This window comes from Ornithorhynchus anatinus, chromosome 4 (genome assembly GCF_004115215.2).
Source record: "Ornithorhynchus anatinus isolate Pmale09 chromosome 4, mOrnAna1.pri.v4, whole genome shotgun sequence".
Lineage (NCBI taxonomy): Eukaryota > Metazoa > Chordata > Mammalia > Monotremata > Ornithorhynchidae > Ornithorhynchus > Ornithorhynchus anatinus.
This window is the reverse complement of record NC_041731.1, coordinates 110,996,683-111,003,680: the sequence shown is the minus strand read 5'-3', so window position 1 is coordinate 111,003,680 and position 6,998 is coordinate 110,996,683. Positions and strand designations below refer to the sequence as shown.

The 6,998-nt window shown below is 45.3% G+C and overlaps 1 non-coding gene across 1 annotated transcript; it reads left to right on the top strand.

Annotated features, from left to right (window-relative positions):
* The first annotated feature begins 271 nt into the window (after window positions 1–271).
* On the top strand, window positions 272–409 carry LOC114811828. Its single transcript, XR_003759524.1, has one exon. It is a non-coding gene; the product is annotated as a small nucleolar RNA SNORA7 (small nucleolar RNA).
* Window positions 410–6,998: the final 6,589 nt, after the last annotated feature.

Genomic DNA, 6,998 nt, shown 5'->3' with positions numbered 1-6,998 from the left:
ATGGGAATGAATGAGTTCTCTAAGGGAGTGGGTATAGAATAGAAGGGGACCTAGAACTGAGCCTTGAGGAACCCCCTGCTGTCAGAGGGTAGGACACAGAGGAGGAGTCAGAAAAAGAGACTGAGAAGGAGTGGTCAGAGAGAGAGGAAGAGAACCAAGAGAGTGTAGGTGAATTCAAAGTTGGATAAATTTTCAAGGAGAAGGGGCTGGCCTACAGTGTCAAAGGAGACTGAGGTGTCCAGGAGAATTAGGATGGAGTAGAGGCCATCAGCCCCTCTCAGGGTCGCATCTGGAGGGTTTCCAGTACTCTACCAGTCTCGGCTACAGGAGGGAGAGTCAAGAAGAGGCCTGCCCATTCCATTCCTAGCTTGGGCAGTGGCCAGCGAGTGGCAGGCAATCTGCTACAAGTCAAAACTCACCCGGGCTGGGCAGCAGAGGCTTGGGAGAGAGAGGAGGGCGGAGACTCGAGTTTCATGCGCGGAAGGCAGCAATGGTAAACCACTTTGATATTTTTACCAAGAAAACTCCACGGATATACTACCAGAGCGATTGCAGATGGAGAACAGGGAGTTCTTGGTGAGATGTGTCCATGGTGGTGTCGCTAAGGGTCAGAAACGACTCGACGGCAGAAGACAAGACGAGAGGCCATCAGATCTGGTGAGAAGAAGGTCATCGGTTACTTCAGAGAGGGCTGCTTCTGTGAAGTGATGGGGGTGGAAGCCAAGTTAGAAAGGATCTAGGAGAGAATTAGGGGATAGGAAATGGAGACAGAGGGTATAAACAACTCTCTCAAGAAGTTAGGAAAGAAATGGAAGGAGGGAGACGGTGTGATAATTGGAGGGAGCTGGGGAGACAAGGGAGGGTGTTTTGATTAGGATAGAGGATATATAAGCATTTTGAAAACAGTCGGGAAGAAGCTGTTGGAAAGTGAACAGTTGAAGATGGCAGTCAAGGAGCAAAGAAGGGAGTAGATGAATGTTTAAAAAAAGTATGAAGGGATGGGGTCAGATGCACAGGTGGAAGGGGTAGATTTAGAGAGAAGGTGAAAAATTTCATCTTGAACTACTGCAGGGAATAGAGGGAGAGTCGAAGAGGGTGGGGGGCGGGGGGGATTGGAGGGGAGCAGGGGAGATTTTGGGGAGATCACACCCGATGGTTTCCATTTTGTTGATGAAATATGTGGCCAGGTCAATAGCGGAAAGAGATGGTGGGAGCAGGGGGACAGGAGGTTTGAGAAGGGAGTTAAATGGCTGGCACAGTAGGCGGAGGCAGTGGGTGTGAGAGTGAATTAGGCAGGAGAAGTACTGTTGCCGGGCAGTGGAGAGGGCTGAATTGCAGCAGATAGGAATGAATTTAAAGTGGACAAGGTCAGAGAGATGTCTGGATTTCCTCCAGGAACGCTCGGCACCTCAGGTGCAGAGTGGAGGAAGTGTTCTGTGGGGATGATCCAGCGTTGTGAGTTAGTGGGAAGAGACCAAGGAAAGGACAGGGGAGCAAGGGTTTTTAGTTCAGTGGAGAGGGTGGTGTTGAGTGTGTCTATTTGTGCATCAATTGTCCCAGATAGGGCTCGCAGTCGATCCCCATTTTACAGATGAGGTAAATGAGGCACAGAGAAGTGACTTGCCCAAGGTCACAAAGCAGACAAGTGACAGATACGGGATTAGAACCCAGGCCCTCTGACTCCCAGGCCCATGCTCTTACCATGAGGTCATACTGCTTCTCTATGGTGTGTGTATTCCCAATACGGTTTGACTAGAACATTATTAGGAAATTAGGGAACATTTGCTTGACATCACAAGCTGACTGGAATCAGCTCATCACATGTGTGAAGAAACAGTTCGTCTCAGGCAAGCAGTGTCTGAAAGGTCTAGTATTGCAGCGTGAGTTTTCCTTAGTGCGGAATTCTGCAAGAACAAAGCCCCTCCGTTAGAGAATTTGATGTAAATATAATTTCTCCTAGAGTATTTGATAGATAGGATTTGATTTATTTAAAATGTACAGCAAGGCTCACAAATCCATAATCCCTAGGATCAAACAATGTGTGGATTTGTGTGGAGTTTGGATTTTTGCCGATTTATACGGGCCCCAGACTGCTAGGTTAAAAGTGCTTAGCTCACATCGCTGAGCCCTCTGGTCCTATAGATTTCCTATTCATAATAAATGTATACTCAGGTACATTATGTCTTTTACTGTAGAGGAGAAGACACAATGCTTCAAGGCTCACATAGACTTTTCCTTAACCTATCAATCGATGGCACCGACTGAGTGCTTACTATGTGCAGCGCACTATTCTAAGTGCTTGGGAGAGCACAATACAACAGAATACAATAGAGAGTACAATACAACAGAGAAGCAGTGTGGCCTGGTGCATAGAGTACAGGCCTGGGAGTTAGAAGGACCTGGGTTCTAATCCCGACTCCATCACTTCTCTGCTGTGTGACCTCGGGCAAGTCACTTCACTTCTCTAGGCCTCAGTCACCTCATCTGCAAAATGGGGAATAGGACTGTGAGCCCCATGTGGGACAGGGACTATGTCCGACCTGGTTATATTGTAACCACCCCAGGGCTTAGTACAGTCCCTGGAACATAGTAAGCACTTAACAAAATCATTTTTTAAAAAAGCTGTGGATATGTTCCCTGCCCATAACCAGCGATATGGAACTAAGGTGTCTCCTCCAACACCATATTCAAGAAAAAAAGATGATAGAACAGACTCTAGCAAATACTGAAACATCTCACTACTTTCCACTGTCAGAAGGATCTTCCGAGAATCCTTCTGAAGAATATAATAAAAATAATGTTGGTATTTGTTAAGTGCTTACTATGTGCAGAGCACTGTTCTAAGCGCTGGGGGAGATACAGGATCATCAGGTTGTCCCACGTGAGGCTCACAGTCGTAATCCCCATTTTCCAGATAAGGTGACTGAGGCACAGAGAAGTTAAGTGACTTGCCCACAGTTACACAGCTGACAAATGGCAGAGTCGGGATTCGAACCCATGACCTCCAGCTCCCAAGCCCGGGCTCTTTCCACTGAGCCACGCTTACAGAAACACAGCATAGCTTCAGATCACAGTGTGACCCATGATCTCTGTGCTAGAAACAGGAGAAATGTAGGGAGAAGCACAGACTACTTTCAGTTTTCATAGACCTTCTAAAAGCAGTGGGTCATGCTCACCCAAGCTCTTAGAACAGTGCTCTGCAGAGAGTAAGTGCTCTCTAAATTCAATTGATGGATTTGACCTGACGTCATCGGCAGCTCTGGACTCCGGAAGCTGCCTCTCAACTGCTTCAAGATGGCACGGTCAGAGCTGGGGGCTTCTTGCCTAAGTCATTTCTCATTGCCAAAGGAATGAAAGAGAGGTGGCATCCTGTAGAGAAGCAGCATGGCTTAGTGGAAAGAGCCCGGGCTTGGGAGTCAGAGGTCGTGGGTTCTAATCCCGGTTCTGCCACTTGTCTGCTGTTTGACCTTGGGCAAGTCACTTCACTTCTCTGTGCCTCAGTTACCTCATCTGCAAAAATGGGGATTTAAAAAAATGTGAGCACTACATGGGAGAATCTGATTACCCTGTATCTACCCCAGCATTTAAAACAGTGCTCTGCACATAGTAAGTGCTTAACAAATACCAACATTATTATTATTCCATGCAGTCAGCTGGGGGATGCAACTAGAGACCTGCTTTTACTCGTCTTCGGAGTCAACATGCTCTGATTGGTACCTAGTCCCCTAGACAGCCATTGTATAAATGTATATATATATATATATATATGTATATATACATACATATATAAGCGCTTAGTACAGTGCTCTGTACACAGCAAGAGCTCAGTAAATATGATTGAGTATACACGTGTGTGTGTGTGTGTGTGTGTGTGTGCATATGGATAGCAGCTTGACCTTGTGGAAAGAGAATGGGTCTGAGTCAGAGGTCCTAGAAGATCAAGCCTCAAAGAATAAATATCTTCCCAACCCAACCCTGTCCTCCCCATGTTTTTCACATCACTGTAGACAATACCACTATCTCTCGCTCACAGGCCCGTAACTGTGGCGTTGACCTCAACTCATCTCCCTCATTCCCTCCCTCCTTTTTCACTCTGTCACCAAATCCTGGCAGACTTACCTTCATGTCACTAAAATCCACCCTTTCCTCTCCATCCAAACTGCTACTGTGCTGATCCAAGCACTTACCCTATCCCACCTTGACTACCGCATCTGTCCCATTCATTCAATTGTATTTATTGGGTGCTTTCTATGTGCAGAGCACTGTGCTAAGCCTCACTGACCCCCCGCCTCCTGTCTCTCCCCTCTTCAGTCCCTACTTCACTCAACTGCCTGGATCCTTTTTCTAAAAAAAAAGTTCAGTCCGTTTCTCCCCACTCCTCAAGAACCTCGAATGGTTTGATCCACCCCCACATCAAACGGAAACTCCCTACCATCAGTTTTGAAGGACTCGATCGGCTCGCCCTGCCCCCCACCTTTCCTGACTGATCTACTACAGCCCAGGCTACTAGCTTCACTCCTCTGTAATAATAATAATGTTGGTATTTGTTAAGCGCTTACTATGTGCAGAGCACTGTTCTAAGCACTGGGATAGGTACAGGGTAATCAGGTTGTCCCACGTGAGGCTCACAGTCTTCATTCCCATTTTACAGATGAGGCAACTGAGGCACAGAGAAGTGAAGTGACGTGAAGTGACTTGCCCACAGTCACACAGCTGCCAAGTGGCAGAGTTGGAATTTGAACCCATGACCTCTGACTCCCAAGCCCAGGCTCTTTCCACTGAGCCATGCTGCTTCTCTAATAATAGTAATGCTGGTATTTGTTAAGGGCTTTCTATGTACCAAGCACTGTTTTAAGCACTGGGGTAGATACAAGCTAATCAGGTTGTCCCACGTGGGGCTCACAGTCTTAATTTAGAGAAGCAGCGTGGCTCAGTGGAAAGAGCCTGGGATTAATAAATGCCATTGATAAATTTTTCCAGGAGCTTGCATAGGTAGAAGCTTCATTCATTCATTCAATAGTATTTATTGAGCGCTTATTATGTGCAGAGCACTGTACTAAGCGCTTGGAATGTACAAATCGGCAACAGATAGAGACAGTCCCTGCCCTTTGACGGGCTTACAGTCTAATCGGGGGAGACAGACAGACAAAAACAATAGCAATAAATAGAATCAAAGTGATGTACATCTCATTAACAAAATAAATAGGGTAATGAAAATATATACAATTGAGCGGTCGAGCACAGTGCTGAGGGGTGGGAGAGAGCGGGAAGAGCAGAAGGAAAGGGGGGAAGTTTGTTCTGCTGTATTTTTTTTTTCTTTTTAGGGCATAATTTATCCAATTTAGATTGGGTTATGACCTTATTTTGTAGCACTTATGTATATATTTGTCATTTATATACTGATATTAATGTCTGCCTCCCCCTCTAGACTGTAAGCTACTTGTAGGCGGGGAACATATCTACCACCTCTGATGTATTGTATTCTCTTCAGCACTTAGTACAGTGCTCTGCACACTGTAAGCGCTCAATAAATACTATTGATTCTTAAAGCACATGGGAGCAAATCGACACCTTCCGAACAACACCTCTGCATACCTTCGAACTCTCTTTAGATTTGCCACCTCAAATATTTCTAAATCCCACCACTTTCTTGAAAACTAAAACAATATATTTTAACCCCAAAGTGATAGCCAGTGGTGGAAAAACTAACCTCTTCATCCATTTTGACAACTCATAGCAATACCATAGGCTGCTGAGGCTTGATGAGGTGCTCATTATTCATTCAATAGTATTTATTGAGCACTTACTATGTGCAGAGCACTGGACTAAGCGCTTGGAATGTACAGATCGGTAACAGATAGAGACAGTCCCTGCGCTATGACGGGTTTACAGTCTAATCGGGGGAGATGGACAGACAAGAGCAATAGCAATAAATTGACTCAAGGGGATTAACATCTCATTAAGACAATAGCAAATAAATAGAATTACCTTGAAATAATAATAATAATAATAATACTTTGAAAGTGCTTAAGAAATACCATTATTTTATTATTATATCACAATCCTTGAGCAGATATGGCAAAAATCATAGATTGGGCCATGGGAAGACCACAAACAATGAGGTCCAGGGACGATGCCCATCCTCAAACATCGAAGCTACGTTCACTTCTACGCAGCTTCACTGAGTGAAACATGTAAGAAAATGGTTGACAGTAGGATATCCAAACAGCCACAGAATGGTGAGATAAAATTAGGCAACCTAATATTAATAATAATAATATTGTTGGTATTTGTTAAGCGCTTACTATGTGCAGAGCAGTGTTCTAAGCGCTGGGGTAGATACAGGGTAATCAGTTGTCCCACATGAGGCTCACAGTTAATCCCCATTTTACAGATGAGGTAACTGAGGCACAGAGAAGTTGTGACTTGCCCAGAGTCACACAGCTGACAAGTAGCAGAACTGGGATTCGAACACATGACCTCTGACTCCCAAACCCAGGGCTCTTTCCACTGAGCCACGCTGCTTCTCACTTAAAACAAAAGGGACAGAGGAATCGTTTTAAGAATGCAAAACAGTGATGCCTCAGACAATTCTGTTTCTCTACTGCAGATTGGGATAACTGGAGCAGACCAAACTAGCCTGGCACACTGCAATCAGAGAGTGGAGAACAAAGTAAATAATAATAATGTTGGTATTTGTTAAGCGCTTACTATGTGCCAAGCACTGTTCTAAGTGCTGGGGTAGATATAAGGTCATCACGTTGTCCCACGTAGGGCTCACAGTCTTCATCCCCATTTTACAGATGAAGTAACTGAGGCAAAGAGAGTTAAGTGACCAGCCCACGGTCACAGAGTTCTAATCCCAGCTCTGCCATTTGTCTTCTGTGTGACAGCGGGCATTCCACTTCACTTCCTGTGCCTCAGTTTCCTCATCTCTAAACTGGGAATTAAGACTGAGCCTCGTGTCGGACAGGGGCTGTGTCCAACTTGTTTGCCTG